The following is a 19,202-nucleotide window of genomic DNA, read 5'->3' as shown; positions in this document are numbered from 1 at the left end:
ATGCCAATTCAACTTGAAGGCCTTGGGATTAATTACAATTCTGTATAGAAACTGTCTCGTCTAATGGCAATTCATGAAAAAAACGAATATGTATTCATCCAACTTAATTTGACCCTGTCCAGCTAAGTGATATTCCGCGAGAATAATGCCATGGAAAAAAATAACTATTCTACGTGAAATATGGCACGACTAGATGACCATTTTTGGCTGATAAATTGCCCGAATAAATGATAACTCGGGGAGAAAAATGACCCCAGATGAACGGTCATTCTATATGAATAATTGCTGGGTGGCATAGCTACTGGAAGAATTCTACTGATTAAAATGACCAAAAAGCAGCGAAGCGTTTACATTTGATATTTGCGGAAGCAAAGTTCAGGGTCACGTTGGTTGATTCTGTCAAGGTTCATCGAAATGATGAGTATTTTCTTGTTACATTACTTCGCGGAGGAATCCGTGATAATATCAGACATCCATAACTGATGATTAAGAAGCAAGAATTCTCCAAGGATCGAAAATAAGCAAGAGAGAGAATGTGTGTGTGTGTGTGTACGAGAGAGAGAGAGAGAGAGAGAGAGAGAGAGAGAGAGAGAGAGAGCACAAACATCTGTGAAAACAAAATAGCAATCAGAACGGCACTAGCGCTTTTGAAAGCCAATCGGCAAACAGATGAAGGATACGCATGCATGACCCTAGCAGACGGAAATGAATGGTATGTATGAAAAAGAATGGAAGTTGTATACATAATTTCTCAGAAAGACAAATAACGCAATTTTTCTCTTTTCATAGTTCAGACATTATTGTTAAGAGTACCTGTCGTACACTTCATCTGATTTACTTTTAGTAAGAAATCATACAAACCTTTGAGGGTGTCTGTGTGTATGCATGCATATATATACATGGATACTTATGTATATACAGAGAGAGAGAGAGAGAGAGAGAGAGAGAGAGAGAGAGATAGGTTAAATTCATCAGAGAAAATATATTATCACATTAAAGCTACATGAAGAAAAATGTATGAAAAATGTATGAGGGAGTGAAATAAATTCATGGCATCTATTATTCGACATATTAGATAATTCATAAGGTTAATATATATATCTATCTATGTATATATATAATATATATATATATATATATATATATATATATATATATAGATACAAATTTCTGTCTCGCCACGCGACTGAACCCCAGTCGTTCGACCGAGAGCCTCCAGGGAATTAGCAATTCCAGCAAAAAGAAGTGGAACCTCAGTACTTACGTACCTAAGATGTTTATCCAGGGCAGCCAACTAAGACTAACATAAAAAACGAATATAGATATAAATATATATATATATATATATATATATATATATATATATATATATATATATTTCTTTACAAAATATAGGAGGGGAAGAAGAGAAGAATAATTATCACCCCGAGGGAAGAAAGATTATGTATAATCACCATATCATCCCTAGTTATTAGGTCCATTATGTTAAAAAGTCAGCGTTAATGACTGCGGTCGTAAGCATTAATTGTAATCCGGATCTGGAAGTTTTAATCGGCTTGGGAAAAAAAATCCCCTGCGGCAACTCAGAGAGGGGGGGTGGGAAAGTTTCTGAATAATTAACGATACTTTCTCTGTTCTCCTCCTCTTCCTCTTCCTCCCCCACCCCCTCTTCCTCCTCTTTCGTCTTCATTTTCTGTGCCCTTTATCGCCTCTCTTCTTTTCTCTCTGAATCTTTTTTTTTTTTTTTTTTTTGTTTTTTTGCGCCTCCACCCCTTCCTTGCTCTTAGTTTTATAGTTTATTTGACATCCATCCTCTTTCGGGTTGTCGTGGTGGTGGTCTCTCTCTCTCTCTCTCTCTCTCTCTCTCAATCTCTCTCCCTTCATTCATTAATTCAAGGGATGGCGATTTTCCTCGCATGCCTTCATTGGTGTGCTCTCTCTAAGTGCGTGATTATAGTCTCTTCTCGCTAGGCAACCCCTATTATCAAAACACGTACGCATTCCGCACGTGGGACCGACGACCCCCCCCCCCCCCCTCCCCACCCCTACCCCACCCCACCCCACCCCCAGAAAAAAAAAGCATCGAGAGAGAGAGACGCAAGAGCAAGCTAGAAGCGTAGTGACCTCAATTCGACATTCAAAGAATCTTCACGACCCAGCAAATTTCGGAGAACCCGTAATAGTGTCAGACCCAATAGCAACATTCAAAATACTGAAAGGCATAAGAAAATTGGACAGTAACCTATTTACGAAAACCAGACAAGAAATAATGGATGGAAACTAGAGCTGAAGAGTTACAGCACATCCCATTGTGGGAACTTCTTCACATACAAGATATGTGACACGTGGGATAAACTGCCACCAGAAGTTGTAAACAGCAACAGTGTGGAAGAGTTTAAAATAAAGCTAGACAGAATCATTAGGACACTGTGAATGAGCAGTGGAACCTGCTCCTAGAGATAAGTGAGCGCATGATGTCTCCTCGGATGGACTAACAAGTCTTTGAGACATCCTTATCCTTGTAACTCATCTGCTATTATTAGAGTGACCGTAGATGGAGCATTGAGTCCACGGTCTGGAGGCGGGGCCTTAAGTATGTTTCCCTCAAGTGGAAAATAACGTGATAAAGAAAATTTTTTTTGCTTTATCCTGGTTCAAGACTTCTCTATTCCAAGTCGATTTTTTATATACTCTGAAGTGCTATAGTACTGAACAAGGCGGAAGCTCCTTAGGACGCCGTGTTTATTACTATAGCAGATTCACATCAGTCGTGCATCTAATGCCTAGGCCAGTCCTTTATGACACTCCTGATTGGCTGCTGATAAGCCAATCGCAAGGCTGGAAACTCTCTCGAGAGAATTCAAATAGGCAGGATGAATGTTCCACATCTCCTGAGGGAAGACGTATCCTTCAGGAGAGGTGGAACATACATCCTGCCCATGTGAACTTTCGAGAGAGACTGAGAGTTTCCAGGCCTGTGATTGGCTTATCAGTAGCCAATCAGGAGCGTCGTAAAGGACTAGCATAGACATCAAATGCATGACTGATGGGAAACTACTATAGCCCCTTGGAGAGCAAAGTATTATACAAGCCCATTTCTATATTGTGTGATCGACAAATTATGTTAATAAATGATACCTTTATGCGGCCTTCTGCTTTACTTAGCATGAGTTTACTCAGGACTTTGACAAAGGTGGGTACATACCTGGTTGATACTAATTATAACAATATTGCTCAGAAATAACAAAGTAGCTATAATTCCCATTTGCTCATTCATTTTATCATTGCCAAATTCATTTTTTAATCACTTTTAGACATTCCGGTCTTAGGGAGTTAAATGTCCTTTAAAAATTCCGTTTCCTCGGTCTTACATTTCATCATTATCAATTTGTTTTATTTTTTTTAATCACCCTTCGACACTTCGGTCTTAGGGAGTTGAATGACCTTCAAAATTTCCGTTTCTTCGGTCTTGAAATAAGCAAATATAACATGAGGTAATAACAATTACAGCATCAACATCGTAACTATTTATATATCGTTTGGACATTGTTTTGGTCAACTTGGGTGTCACGTTGTACAGTAATTAGACTAAATGTCTGGACTTATTAGTTCTTGAGAGGTTGCTTAACTTGGTCATGAATAATGGCTCTGTTTTAACTTGAGGAAATTTAGGAATATTAGAGACAATTTGAGCAGGAGAGATATGACAAATCAAAGTTTATTGGGTAATGGGATTGTAGTCTATGATCTGGCATCAAAATTATATTCTTATATTCTACTCATTTTCATGTTATATATATATATATATATATATATATATATATATATATATATATATATATATATATATATATATATATATATATATATATATATATATATATATATATATATATATATATATATATATATATATATATATATATATATATATATATATATATATATATATATATATATATATATATATATATATATATATATATATATATATATATATATGTGTGTGTGTGTGTGTCTATGTCTGTGTCTGTGTAATAGGATTGTAGTCTATAATTTGGCATCAAAGTTATATTTGTAAATCTCGTTCATCCATATATATATATATATAAATATATATATATATATGTGTGTGTGTGTGTGTGTGTGTGTGTGTGTGTGTATGTGTCTTATCTTTTAACAGACGGAGTTTCAATGCCATAAAATTCCTGCCTTAAAAACAAAACCACTACTGAAGAATTTATTAATGGTGACCTATATAAGAGCTATATTTGTATATCCTACTCATGTATTGCGTACCTGGTCTTTAATTTTTCACCTTTCATGTTGCTACTTACGTACATATTTGTCATGTGCTGTTTGGCGACTTATTGCGATAACCTAATCATGTTCATATTGTATATATATATATATATATATATATATATATATATATATATATATATATCTATATATATATATATATCAATTCAACCTGCAAATGTCCTTTAATATCTAAATTCACTTTACCTCCCAAATGATATATTTTCATATATGTAAACCGAAGGGGAATTTTTTAAAATTGAATTATAATAATTTCGTCCCCCCATGGGATCGAACCACTGTCCAAGTGGACGGGGACGAAATCAGGACAGTCAGTGACGCTATCCAATCAGACAACAGAGACGCTATAAGTTCATATCGATTCTGACCTTACAAATTCACCCTCGATCTGGGTGCTTTCGTAATTAGAATCGATATGAAACCCCGTCTACCATGTTGGCCAATTCGAGCGTTTGACAGCACGTAGCCTTTGTTATGAATAATTATCACATCGAACCGTGATCCATTTATATATCAATTCAAGCTACAAATGGTCCTTTAATATCTAAATTCACTTTACCTCCCAAATGATATATTTTCATATATGTACCGAAGGGGAATTTTTTCATTGATAATAATTTCGTCCCCCCATGGGATCGAACTACCGTCCAAGTGGACGGGGACGAAATCAGGACAGTCAGTGACGCTATCTCCAATCAGCCAACAGAGACGCTATAAGTTCATATCGATTCTTACCTTACAAATCACCCTCGATCTGGGTGCCTGCTCGTAATTAGAATCGATATGAAACCCCGTCTACCATGTTGGCCAATTCGAGCGTTTGACAGCACGTAGCCTTTTGTTATGAATAATTATCACATCGAACCGTGATCCATTTATATATCAATTCAAGCTACAAATGTCCTTTAATATCTAAATTCACTTTACCTCCCAAATGATATATTTTTCATATATGTACCGAAGAATTTTTTATGATAATAATTTCGTCCCCATGAGATCGAACCACCGTCCAAGTGGACGGGGACGAAATCAGGACAGTCAGTGACGCTATCCAAATCAGCCAACAGAGACGCTATAAGTTCATATCGATTCTGACCTTACAAATCACCCTCGATCTGGGTGCTTTCGTAATTTTAGAATCGATATGAAACCCCGTCTACCATGTTGGCCAATTCGAGCATTTGACAGCACGTAGCCTTTTGTTATGAATAATCACATCGAACCGTGATCCATTTATATATCAATTCAAGCTACAAATGTCCTTTAATATCTAAATTCACTTTACCTCCCAAATGATATATTTTCATATATGTACCGAAGGGGAATTTTTTAATTGATAATAATTTCGTCCCCCCATGGGATCGAACCACCGTCCAAGTGGACGGGGACGAAATCAGGACAGTCAGTGACGCTATCCAATCAGCCAACAGAGACGCTATAAGTTCATATCGATTCTGACCTTACAAAATCACCCTCGATCTGGGTGCTTTCGTAATTAGAATCGATATGAAACCCCGTCTACCATGTTGGCCAATTCGAGCGTTTGACAGCACGTAGCCTTTTGTTATGAATAATTATCACATCGAACCGTGATCCATTTATATATCAATTCAAGGCCTACAAATGTCGCCTTTAAAATATCTAAATTCACTTTTTTACCTCCCAAATATATATTTTCATAATAGGTGTACCGAAGGGGAATTTTTTAATTGATAATAATTTCGTCCCCCCATGGGATCGAACCACCGTCCAAGTGGACGGGGACGAAATCAGGACAGTCAGTGACGCTATCCAATCAGCCAACAGAGACGCTATAATTTCATATCGATTCTTACCTTACAAATCACCCTCGATCTGGGTGCTTTCGTAATTAGAATCGATATGAAACCCCGTCTACTATGTTGGCCAATTCGAGCGTTTGACAGCACGTAGCCTTTTGTTATGAATAATTATCACATCGAACCATGATCCATTTATATATCAATTCAAGCTACAAATGTCCTTTAATATCTAAATTCACTTTACCTCCCAAATGATATATTTTCATATATGTACTGAAGGGGAATTTTTTAATTGATAATAATTTCGTCCCCCCATGGGATCGAACCACCGTCCAAGTGGACGGGGACGAAATTATTCATAACAAAAGGCTACGTGCTGTCAAACGCTCGAATTGGCCAACATAGTAGACGGGGTTTCATATCGATTCTAATTACGAAAGCACCCAGATCGAGGGTGATATGTAAGGTCAGAATCGATATGAACTTATAGCGTCTCTGTTGGCTGATTGGATAGCGTCAACCTGACGTCCTGATTTCGTCCGCGTCCACTTGGACGGTGGTTCGATCCCATGGGGGGACGAAATTATTATCAATTAAAAAATTCCCCTTCGGTTCATATATGAAAATATATCAATTTGAGAGGTAAAGTGAATTTAGATATTAAAGGACATTTGTAGCTTGAATTGATATATAAATGGATCACGGTTCGATGTGATAATTATTCATAACAAAAGGCTACGTGCTGTCAAACGCTCGAATTGGCCAACATGGTAGACAGGGTGGGTTTCATATCGATTCTAATTACGAAAGCACCCAGATCGAGGGTGATTTGTAAGGTCAGAATCGATATGAACTTATAGCGTCTCTGTTGGCTGATTGGATAGCATCCACTGACTGTCCTGATTTCGTCCCCGTCCACTTGGACGGTGGTTCGATACCATGGGGGGACGAATTTATTATCAATGAAAAAACTTCCCCTTCGGTACATATATGAAAATATATCATTTGGGAGGTAAAGTGAATTTATTAGATTATTAAAGGACATTTGTAGCTTGAATTGATATATAAATGGATCACGGTTCGATGTGATAATTATTCATAACAAAGGCTACGTGCTGTCAAACGCTCGAATTGGCCAACATGGTAGACAGGGTTTCATATCGATTCTAATTACGAAAGCACCCAGATCGAGGGTGATTTGTAAGGTTCAGAATCGATATGAACTTATAGCGTCTCTGTTGGCTGATTTGATGGGTCAATGACTGCCTGATTTAGCGTCCACTGGACTGTCCTGATTTCGTCCCCGTTCCACTTGGACGGTGGTTCGATACCCATGGGGGGACGAAATTATTATCAATGAAAAAATTCCCTTCGGTACATATATGAAAATATATTATTTGGGAGGTAAAGTGAATTTAGATATTAAAGGACATTTGTAGCTTGAATTGATATATAAATGGATCACGGTTCGTTGTGATAATTATTCATATATATATATATATATATATATATATATATATATATATATATATATATATATATATATATATATATATATATATATATATATATATATATATTTATTTATTTTTTTTATTTATATATATATATATATATATATATATATATATATATATATATATATATATATATATATATATATATATATATATATATATATATATATATATATATATATATATATATATATTTATATATATGTTATATATATATATATATATATATATATATATCTATATATATATATATATATATATATATATATATATATATATATATATATATATATATATATATATATCTATTATATATATATATATATATATATATATATATATATACTATATATATATATATATATATATATATATATATATATATATATATATATATATATATATATATATCTATATATATATATATATTTGTACTTATCTTTCAACAGAAGGAGCTTAATGCCTTAAACTCCTGCATTACAAAAATCCAACTACGGACGAATTTTTGTCTGTGGCGACCTATTTAAGAACTGTACAAATAGCCAAGGTGTCAAAGGGTGCGTTCAGTTCCTAATAACCACGATGGTCGAGGGTGCGTTCATTTGCGCATTTACATGTCCACGGTAAAACTTCATAGCCACCATTTTGCCAGAAATGTCAACACTCACAATAGCCAGGAATTGTATGAAAATCGTCAATAAGTAACGAATGGGCTTCATCAACTGTTAATTAGCCCTGATCTATGTCCATATGAAGTCTCTCGGGAAAACATCAAATGAGTCATTTGCGACAACGAATTACCAGTGATAATGATCACGTTCATTTTCCACGTATCAGTAAATGCTGATGGATTACCAAGCAAAAGTCTTACTTTTCTGTGAAAGTTCCTAAAATATAAAAGTGGACTTTGTTAGTGTTTGATATCACTTTGCCATGCGAGTAAGAATTACTGTAGTCGATTCATTTAAGGTAGATTCTTGTGCCAATGAGACGTTTGTTTGGCGGCCTCTGATTGGCTGGTACCGGGAGGTAGGCTGCTGGCTCAGTGTGTCATATTTTCGTTTTGTAGCTTAGAAAACTAGCAATATGTTTCTATTTCTTCATTTATCTCACGTTTTCTAAAAGATAGGAAAGTTTTGGTCATACCTAAGGGTTCGGTATTAATTGTACAACTAAGTCATCTTTTCCTGAAATCAATAAGATAAAACACAAAGGAATTACAACAAGTAAAAGTGAAGAGAGAAACATTTCATTCTTTATACCTGTTTTTATTTATCATTGGATTTTGAATAATTCATGCGATCAACATAAAATAAAATGCGTGTTTTCATATAATAAAATCACTCTGAATACACTGGTGTTTTCAGATTTTAGATGCGTGTAATATGTGAAGAGAAAATGAAGAATATGTCTTATCATGTTGCATCCGTACTTGACTCAGCCTTAAAAGGAAGTCAATCTTTCTTAATTCTTTGTTGTTTATTACTTCACTGAGATTATTATTTCATATCACTCAAATAAGTCTCTGATATCACTTTCGTTTGGAAATATATTCATAAAATAAGATTAGAAACAATATTCTGAAACAACCTGATTAAAGCTTAGGCTGAGTTAAAGAGTGCGAAGTCTATCCACAGAGTTCAATTTCTTTGCTGGACTGAATTCCCTGCGGCCCGCCGAGATCTGAGTTAACGATACCAGATGCATCCACCTGATTATTACTATTTTTTTCCTTATCAGATGTGTCCAGCCATACTATTTGCTATTGGATTGAAAATGTTCGACAGTTATAATGGAAATCCTGTGTATTTATTTACAAAAAAAATTTAATGATATGGTAAATATTGTCGAAACTGGACCTCTTATATCGCTAATTGACAACTCAAATCTCTTGCTGAGACGACAAACACAATGTCTTGCAGATCACATTCTCTCGGCAATACCGGCAAACTTGAATCATTTATGGATGCAATATAATAAGACATATTCTTAATTTTCTCTTTACATATCACACGCATCTAAAACCTGAAAACACCAGCGTATCCAGGGTGAATTTGTTGTATGAAAACACAAGTTTTATTTTATCTTGATCGCGTTAATGATGCAAAATCCTATGATAAGTAAAAACAGTTATAAAGAATTAAATGCATCTCTCTTCACTTTTACTCGTTGTAATTCCTTTGTGTTTTACCTTACTGATTTCAGGAAAAGATAACTTAGTTGTACAATTAATACCGAATCCTATGATATGACCAGAACATTCCTATCTTGTGCGAAGCGTGAGATGATTGAAGAAATATAAACATATTGCTAGTTTTCTAATACACTGGCGAAAATAATGAGACACTGAGCGAGTGGCCTACCTCCCGGTACCAGCCAATCAGAGGCCGCCAAACAAACGTCTAGTAGGCACAAGAATCTACCTTAAGTGAATCGACTATAGTATTTCTGCGTCTTGTGTAAAATTGTCAAATATATTTCCCATATTTTGATTAGGTAGTAATGTGAATACATATTTCGCGTCAATATTTCTACTTGCCATATACCCAAATTTTACAGAGATAAGTTGAGTAAACAGCTGGAACACTGACCTAAATTACTCTCTCCCTTATTTCAGATTGTCTAGAGCAGTGGTTCCCAAACTTTTCCAGTACATGACCCCTTTCTGTGTACCAAACTTACCATGACAAGCGCCCCCGTCCCCCCCAACCTCCCCTACCTTTATAAGCCTTCTGAAAAACGTACTAATTTCCAATGGCGCAGATACATTTTAAACATTAAATCAAAGGTTAATCACAGCAGAGAGAGCAATGACAACAAACAACAGTGCTTATTATTAACAAATGTTAATTAACAAGGACTGATTTAATCACGTATTTTAACTAACAAAAATCATTAAATATCATCAAACATTTTCTCTAAATCTTGGATCCTCCATGACCTCCAGAAAAAGGCTCATGGCCATTTAGGGGGTCATGACCTGCAGTTTGGGAAGCCATGGTCTAGAGCAATGACCCTTTCATTTCATATATGCAGACGTTTGTAGACGTCGTATAAACTAAAAAAAAATTAATGATTGTGAAACTTAACTGATCTTGATTTATTTTAGTCGTGGATGACACTAAGCATATCTCAAATGACATACCGACAAGGGCTCCAGTCCCAGACGGGTTATTCTCTGGACCTGACTACTGTAACCACCTAGGGTCTCTAGTTGAAATTTAAGTTATATAATCTGTGCAATAACTGTTATAACTCTCAATGCATTTTTTTCTCACAAATATTACTACTGTTATTACCAGTATTGTGATTACTATCTTTTACGCTACCTCAGCTATTTTGTGATAAGTGCCGAATATTCATTTTTTCAACATGTTGTCTTATGTATCTAGATTGTGTATGTTACTGTCTGTATTTTGTATATTCCATGTATATGGCCCTGAGCTGAAATAAATTATATTATTTTTTTTTCTTTTTTTTTTTTTTTTTTTTTTTTTTTTTTTTTTTTTTTTTTTTTTTTTTTTTTTTTTTGCTCTATCACAGTCCTCCAATTCGACTACTATGAGATTCAGGGTCTCTGTAACACGGTTTTTTGGACTTTACTCCTTGTCAAAGCATCGGATGTAGCTGAAAGTTGACATATGTATATTTTACAACCACACACAAATTTTGTCAGCATTATCAATAACCTAAACCCGATAGTTTTAATTTTTATAGAGTAAAAATGATCTAGCCGACGCTATGGCCAATGATTACGAGCCAAGAGTCGAAAAACATTCATTACGTAAGCAAGGTAAAGAAACACCTCTTGACTAATTGTTGCCCCGCCCATCCACCAGACAGAAATTCCATTGGCTCTGAAACCCAAAGACTTTATGAATGGCGGAACGATACATAGATGTGGGTGGGGTATCAGTGCTAGCGTAGTAATACTACTGTAGCAGTAGTGCCGCAACAGTATAGCAATAATATACATGAATTAAACGTTTAGGCCAACTGCTGGGATCCATGAGTATCATTTAGCACTTCTTACAACTACTCGAGAAATTAGTTTTTATAGCCAGAAGTTAAATTTTCTAATCCAACGATGCCCATGGTAGCCTTCAGTGTTATCCTGAATTATAACGAGGCGAGAGTGGGTGGAGCCTCATGAAGTCACCATTCTGACGATAATTATTGGTGAAGGTTTAAAGCCAATATACGGTACCGGCTATTTTTTTCAGTAAATAGGTAGATAGCCAATAAATAAAAATTGCTTGACATTGGATATAGCAGTTATCAAATCAATTACCAACTATTCCCTACATCTTGTCAATCTGATTGTGACCTATAAAATAGACTGTAATTTCTTTGGAAACTTATTTTGGGAGTTAGACTAATAATCGAAGTGTTTTTGTATTTATTAACATATTTTGTTGGTTTGTTCATTATGACAATTATCAGTGGAGAGGTTCCAGAGTTCATAAAGGTGTACTGCTTTGCTTGTATTTAAATTTGTATGTCATTGTTGCCAGAGGTTTAGCCTTCGTTACGTATAGCCAATCATCCATCGAGAAAGAGGGAAGAAATGCTGTCATAAGTTACGTAACGAGTGCGTTCGAAACCTTTTCTCTGAGTAAGTTGGCCCGTCTTCAAAAAAGGTCACTTTTACATTATAAGTACCAAATTTATTCAACCTACGTAGTGCAGAATACACTCAAAATTTATGTGTTGATATAATATGTATTCTGAATAAGCGTTATATTTATGAAATGCATAGATAAAAAGTTATTGCGAAAAAACCGTGTTACAGAGGCCCTGAATCTCATAGTAGTTGGTATTTATAGTGTAGGGTTCCGGGTTGCATCCTGCCTCCTTAGGAGTCCATCACTTTTCTTACTATGCGCGCCGTTTCTAGGATCACACTCTTCTGCATGAGTCCTGGAGCTACTTCAGCGTCTAGTTTTTCTAGATTCCTTTTCAGGGATCTTGGGATCGTGCCTAGTGCTCCTATGATTATGGGTACGATTTCCACTGGCATATCCCATATCCTTCTTATTTCTATTATCAGATCTTGATACTTATCCATTTTTTCCAGCTCTTTCTCTTCAACTCTGGTGTCCCATGGTATTGCGACATCAATGAGTGATACTTTCCTCTTGACTTTATCAATCAACGTCACGTCTGGTCTATTTGCACGTATCACCCTATCCGTGCTGATACCATAGTCCCAGAGGATCTTTGCCTGATCGTTTTCTATCACTCCCTATGGGTGGTTGCTCCGTCATTTAGTTATTATTATTATTATTATTATATTATTATTATATTATTATTATTATTATTATTATTATTATTATTATTATTATTATATTATTATTTCTTGTGGCTACTTACAAGTTCTGCCACTTTCCCTTGCTTGTTTTTTCCAGAATTCTATGAAATTTTCTCTCTTTTTGTAAAATCGGACCAGATATTTATTTTTTTTATGGTTAGGCCCTCTCAGTAAATGTGTACGTAATTTCTTTAGGCTAGTTTTGTTAAGGGTGTTAGTCTGCTGATAATGTCGGATGCCACGAAAAGCAAAACAAGAGACATGAAACTATAACTTGTCTGCTGGATGCAAATACTTTGAAACTTTTAGTCAAGAGACCAAGCATAAGTTGAAAGAAGAGCGGAAATGTTAGACTACATCTTCCAGTCCAAAAGTTCCCTTGAATTTAGAAAAGGAAAACAAAACGTAGCATCGGCTTTCTCCAGGAGCACCGCGTACGGACTCCGAATCTTGACAGTGTTTATATTCTGGAAAAGACAAGTAGAAGGTAAATGCATACGGAAGGAAGCTGGACATCCATGAGTGATCCCTAGCTCACAAATTCCAAGTTGAATCATGAGCAGCTTAAGAAACAAGTCAAAGTTCCCTCCAAATTCTGCTGAAAGAAACCCGACTGAAAAGGGGAAAAGAGTAAGGCCGCGTCACTCGATACCAGAGCATGAGCAAAGGATCCTTAGCTGTTTTTATTGCTACAAAAAAGAATAAAGTAAACAGAAAACCTCAAAAGTATCTCGTTCACAGTGTCATTTAATTTGTTTTACTGTTATTTCCACATCGCTGCGCGAGTTTTCCGCACCAGAGTGAATTTCATTCAGTCTATTTAGACTACCATTCCTACGCTATTTGCGTGAAGCATTTACAATTTGTTTTACTATTACTTCCACGTCGCCTGCGTGAGTTCTCCGTATCGGAGACGTGACGTTGATGGACAAAATCAAGAAGAAAGTATCACTCACTGATGTCGCAATACCATGGGACAACCTGACATTTCGGAAACGAACTTAATAGGGACGAATGGCAAGGGTTCAATAAAAATTATTTTCTAACTCTCATAACATAATTGAAAGTATGTACACAAGATATTTTGCCCTTACCTTTACAGTAAAATAAAGTTTCTTAATAAAAAGAACTAAAGGGAGCAGACTAATAACACGAATGAAGAGTTAAAGTTAAACTTTTTTATAAGATTTTCTTCTGGAAACGCCACAAAACTTGCTCTGCTTGTCCACTGCAAAGTTTTGATTGGTTGTGTTTCTTAGCGCCTTACTTGGCTTTTGGGCGAAACACCAGCAGGATTCCAGGAGGTCCAGAAGAAAGAAATGAATTGCTTAGATTTCTCAATTCGCACGTCTCATTCCGAGAAAAGTATGGTTCTCAAAAAAAAAAAAAACTCTTAAAAGACTGCCAAAACAGACGCCTTTCTTAAATCCAGAATCATAATTTCCGAATAGAGACTAAAATGTCTAAAAGCTCGGTTTGAGGAATTAAGATGAGACGTAGATAAGGCCGTCTGCCTTACACATCAACTGGTTTCCCAAGCGTCGTATGTGAAACGATCTCGCCGAATTCTATTAGATTCAGCCCACTTTTTCCCGGCAGCTGAAATTGCGGTAGAGATTTTTAACTCGGGAGAACTAAAGGATCTGAGGTCAATTTCGTCGGTGAAAAGCCTTCTAAAAAAGATTTGTGTACCCTCCCTCACAAGTGCCAACAGTAGTAGTCTTCGATATTTTCTGCGAGAACCAGAATAGCAAGATGTTAATGTGCACATTTATTTTTTTTATTCATCTTTTTATCATGTTGTCTCATGTATCTAGATTGTGTATGTTACTGTCTGTATTTCGTATACTCCATGTATATGGCCCTGAGCTGAAATAAAGGATATTATTATTATTATCATTTATTTACCAAAACCATATATACACAATTCTTTGTGAGGTAACAGGCGAGTGGCATAATTGAGAATCAAGTAAAATCGAATAATCAGTTCATGAAATTTAAACAATTCCATATGTACATTTCGCTTAAGCGTTCATGGTAATTTGGAAACCGTGAGTCCTCCAGTGAGCATTGAAAAACATCAGCTGAAACTGACAGCAAATGGTAGCATTAGCTGTCTCTGAGCGGTTTGTTACATAGAGCTTTGCGGAAAAAGCTCTTGGAATATTTTGGTTTAATCTTTAAGCCTTCATTTCAGATTTGCCATTCTGCCCATTCGCCACCTTTTAACAATCTCCTACTACCTTCCAACTTTCCTATCAGTGTTCTTCCTCTTCCTTGACTCTCCAGATCAAACTCCTCCTCCTCTTCCCCCTCCTCCTCTTTCTCCTCCTCTTCTTCCTCCTCCTCCTCCTCCTCTTCTTCCTCCTCTTCTTCCTCCTACTCCTCCTCCTACTCCTCCTCTTCTTCTTATTCCTCTTCATCTTCTTCCTCCTCCTCCTCTTCCTCCTCCTCCTCTTCCTCCTCCTCCTCTTCTTCTTCTTCTTCTCCCCTCCTCCTCCTCCTCCTTCTCCTCCTATTCTCCTCTTCCTCTTCCTCTTCCTACTCCTCCTCCTCCTCCTCCTCCTCCTCCTCACCCTCCTCCTACTCTTCCTTCTCCTCCTCCTCTTCTTCTTCCTCTTCTTCTTCTCCTCCTCCTCTTCCTCTTCCTACTCCTCCTCCTCCTCCTCCTCCTCACCCTCCTCCTCCTCTTCCTTCTCCTCCTCCTCTTCTTCTTCCTCTTCTTCTTCTCCTCCTCCTCCTCCTCTTCCACCTCCTCTTATTCTTTCTCCTCTTCTTCCTCCTCCTCCTCCTCCTCACCCTCCTCCTACTCTTCCTTCTCCTACTCCTCTTCTTCTTCCTCTTCATCTTCTCCTCCTCCTCTTCCCCCTCTTCCTCCTCCTCCTCTTCCCCCTCTTCCTCCTCCTCCTCTTCTTCTTCCTCCTCAGTGTGCTGAGGTAATACAAGATATGAGAAAAGATACAAGAATTTTTTGTTCAACATGTCTATCATGGATAGACAATGTTATTAAATCAAGATTGAATGTACAAATAGTTGAGGATGAAGAAGAAGAGGAAGAGAAGAAGAAGAAGAAGAAGAAGAAGAAGAAGAAGAAGAAGAAGAAGAAGAAAAAGAGGAAAACGGAAGAGAAGTAAACAAAAATGAAATGACAGAAAAAAATAAGGAAAACAAAGAACAAGATAAAAGTATGGATGCAGAGATACTCATTGATACTACATATGAGGCAATAAAGCAGCAGACCTACGAAGAAATAAATTACGATATGGCAACAGAAAAAGCAAATCCAATCCCGAAGAGGCTCTACCCAGATCTACACAATGACGGGAAAGAGGAAAAAATAGACAAGAAAGACAAAATCTGCAACCTTTTGAAAAGAGGGAATTGCAGATTTGGAGAAAGATGTTACTACAAACATCCTAAGGTATGTCACAACTATGAAATATATGGTAAATGTGCATACCTAGATGGATATGGGGATGATTGCAGAGATCTGCATCCAAAAATATGCAAAAACCTAAAAGAAGGAAAAGGATGTAAGTTCGACAAAAAATGCAAATATATGCACCCTGTAGCCATGAATCATAATCAAATAAATAACCAACCAAGTAATAAAATCCAAATTAAGAAAGAAACAAATAAAGAGAGAAATCAAGAATATCAGGTAAAAGAGAAAAGCAAACCACCAATGAGATATGCAGAGATGTCAGCAAAAAATGTCAATGCATCAGCTCCAAAATTCTACTCAAGGGATAATAACTGTATTTATTATGCAAGAGGATATTGCAGAAACGGAGAAAATTGCAGATTCAGACACAAAATGAATAATTATGATGAAGGAAGATCAAAATATTATGGAAAAGTTGGATTTTTTAATGTCAGAATTTCTGGAAATGAAAAAAAGAACAACATACCAGAACAGGAAAGAGACATGGGAAAATCCTTATTACTACCAATATTAAATGAAGGAGAAAACACGAAAACCATCATAGTGATGAATGCGCAGGGTTTAGTTACGAGTAACTCAAAAAGAGATAGAGTACTTAGAAGAACTAACCCAAATTGAAAAGAAAATAGATATAATAAATATAAGTGAAACCGTGTATTCCCAAGAGACTGGGAATGATGATCAAATAAAAGGGTTCCAAACTTATAGATCAGATAGAAAAAATAGGAATCAAGGGGGAACCGCAATATATGGGAAAGACAAAAAACAAGGAAAAATATATGAGAAATATAGTAACTCAGAATGTGAACTAATAGCGGTAGAATTTGGAATCTGAAAATTAATGAACATAGTAATATATAGACCTCCTAATACTAAAGAGTTTGACTTAATAATTGAAAAATTGGATGATATATGTAGAAATCACAAGGACTGGACTATTCTCCTATCTGGTGACTTCAACTTTCCTTTCGTAGAATGGAAAGAACGACAATAGGAGATTGTGGATGTACTTATACATATAAAAAGAGAGTAATAGTAGTGCAGAAGATAAGAGGCAATTCGAAAAGCTATTAGATATGCTACTAGAATACAACATTTCAACAAATAAATCACCTGCCAACAAGAAAGGAAAATACTTTAGACCTAGTATTTGTGAACGAGGTGAATTATGTTAAAGAAATAATAGTTTATAATGCGAGTATTTCAGACCATAATGTCATAGAATTAACAGTTCATTCCAAAGCAAGTGAAAACAGAGATAAGCAAGAAATGAAAAAGTGGGAAGGATATGGAAAATACAACTTCTACAGTAAAAATATAAAATGGTCAGAAATAAATGAAGAATTAAACAAAGATTGGGATAACATTTTCGTAAGCGATGAAATAAAGGGGTAAATACGGAAATTATTATTATAAAATATTAGAGAAAATAGTGGATAAATATATACCGAAGAAGAAAAGTAAACATCATTCATGCATACCAAGAGACAGAAGGATCTTGTTCCAGAAAATCAGAAAGTGGAAAAAAGGTCTTGCAAAAGAAAAAAATGCATTTAAAGTTATAGAACTAAAAAGTAAGATAGAAAATGCAGAACAAAAGATTATACAATCAAAAGAAAATGAAAAACGGGAATTGGAAGAAAAAATCCTATTATTAAATATCCAAGCAAAACCCCAAACTATTATACTCATATGCGAAGAAGATGAATAAAAGAAGAATAGAAATAGGCCCTCTGAGAATTGAAGGGAGAATTAACGAATGAAAAAAGGAAATTTGCAACATACTGGCAGAACGATATAAGAGAGAATTCACCCCTAGAATAGATAATGAAGATAATGATATAGAAGTAAGGGACGAAAATAGTGAATATCTAGCTGACATAGAAATTAATGAAGCTGATATTGTGCAGGCAATTAATGAAATTAAAAATGGAGCTGCTGCAGGGCCTGATGGAATCCCTGCTATTTTGTTAAAGAAAGTAGTTCATTCTATCGCAAAGCCACTTGCAATATTATTAAGACAAAGTGTAGATACAGGCAAGATTTATGATGAGCACAAATTAGCATATATCACCCCTACTTTCAAAAGTGGATCAAGACTTGAGGCAAGTAAATTATAGGCCTGTGAGTCTAACATCACATATTATGAAAGTGTATGAAAGGGTAATGAAGAAAAATATTATGAAACATTTTAATAAAAAATAATTTGTTAATATAGGACAACACGGTTTCGTACCCGGAAAAAGTACACAAACCCAACTGTTAGTCCACCGTGAGAACATATTCAAAAATATGAAAAGCGGAAATGAAACAGATGTGGTTTATCTAGACTTTGCAAAAGCTTTTGACAAAGTAGACCATAATATATTAGCAAAGAAAATTAGAAAACACAATATCGTAGATAAAATAGGAAGATGGTTAAAAGAATTTTTACACAACAGAAAACAGATAGTTATTGCAAACGATGAGAAATCGGATGAAACCAAGGTAATATCCGGTGTGCCACAAGGTACGGTGTTAGCTGCAATACTGTTTGTTATTATGATTGAAGACATAGACAGTAATGTTAAGGATTCGGTAGTGAGTAGTTTCGCTGATGACACAAGAATAAGTAGAGAAATTACTTGTGATGAAGATAGGAACGCTCTACAAAGAGACCTTAACAAAGTATATGATTGGGCAGAGGAAAATAGGATGGTATTTAACTCTGATAAATTTGAATCAATAAATTATGGAGACAGAGAAGGAAAGCTATATGCATATAGGGGACCTAATAATGAGACAATCACAAATAAGGAAGCAGTTAAAGACCTTGGTGTGATGAT

The sequence above is a fragment of the Macrobrachium nipponense genome, chromosome 12 (assembly GCF_015104395.2).
Source record: "Macrobrachium nipponense isolate FS-2020 chromosome 12, ASM1510439v2, whole genome shotgun sequence".
Lineage (NCBI taxonomy): Eukaryota > Metazoa > Arthropoda > Malacostraca > Decapoda > Palaemonidae > Macrobrachium > Macrobrachium nipponense.
Note: the sequence above shows the minus strand (reverse complement) of the source record.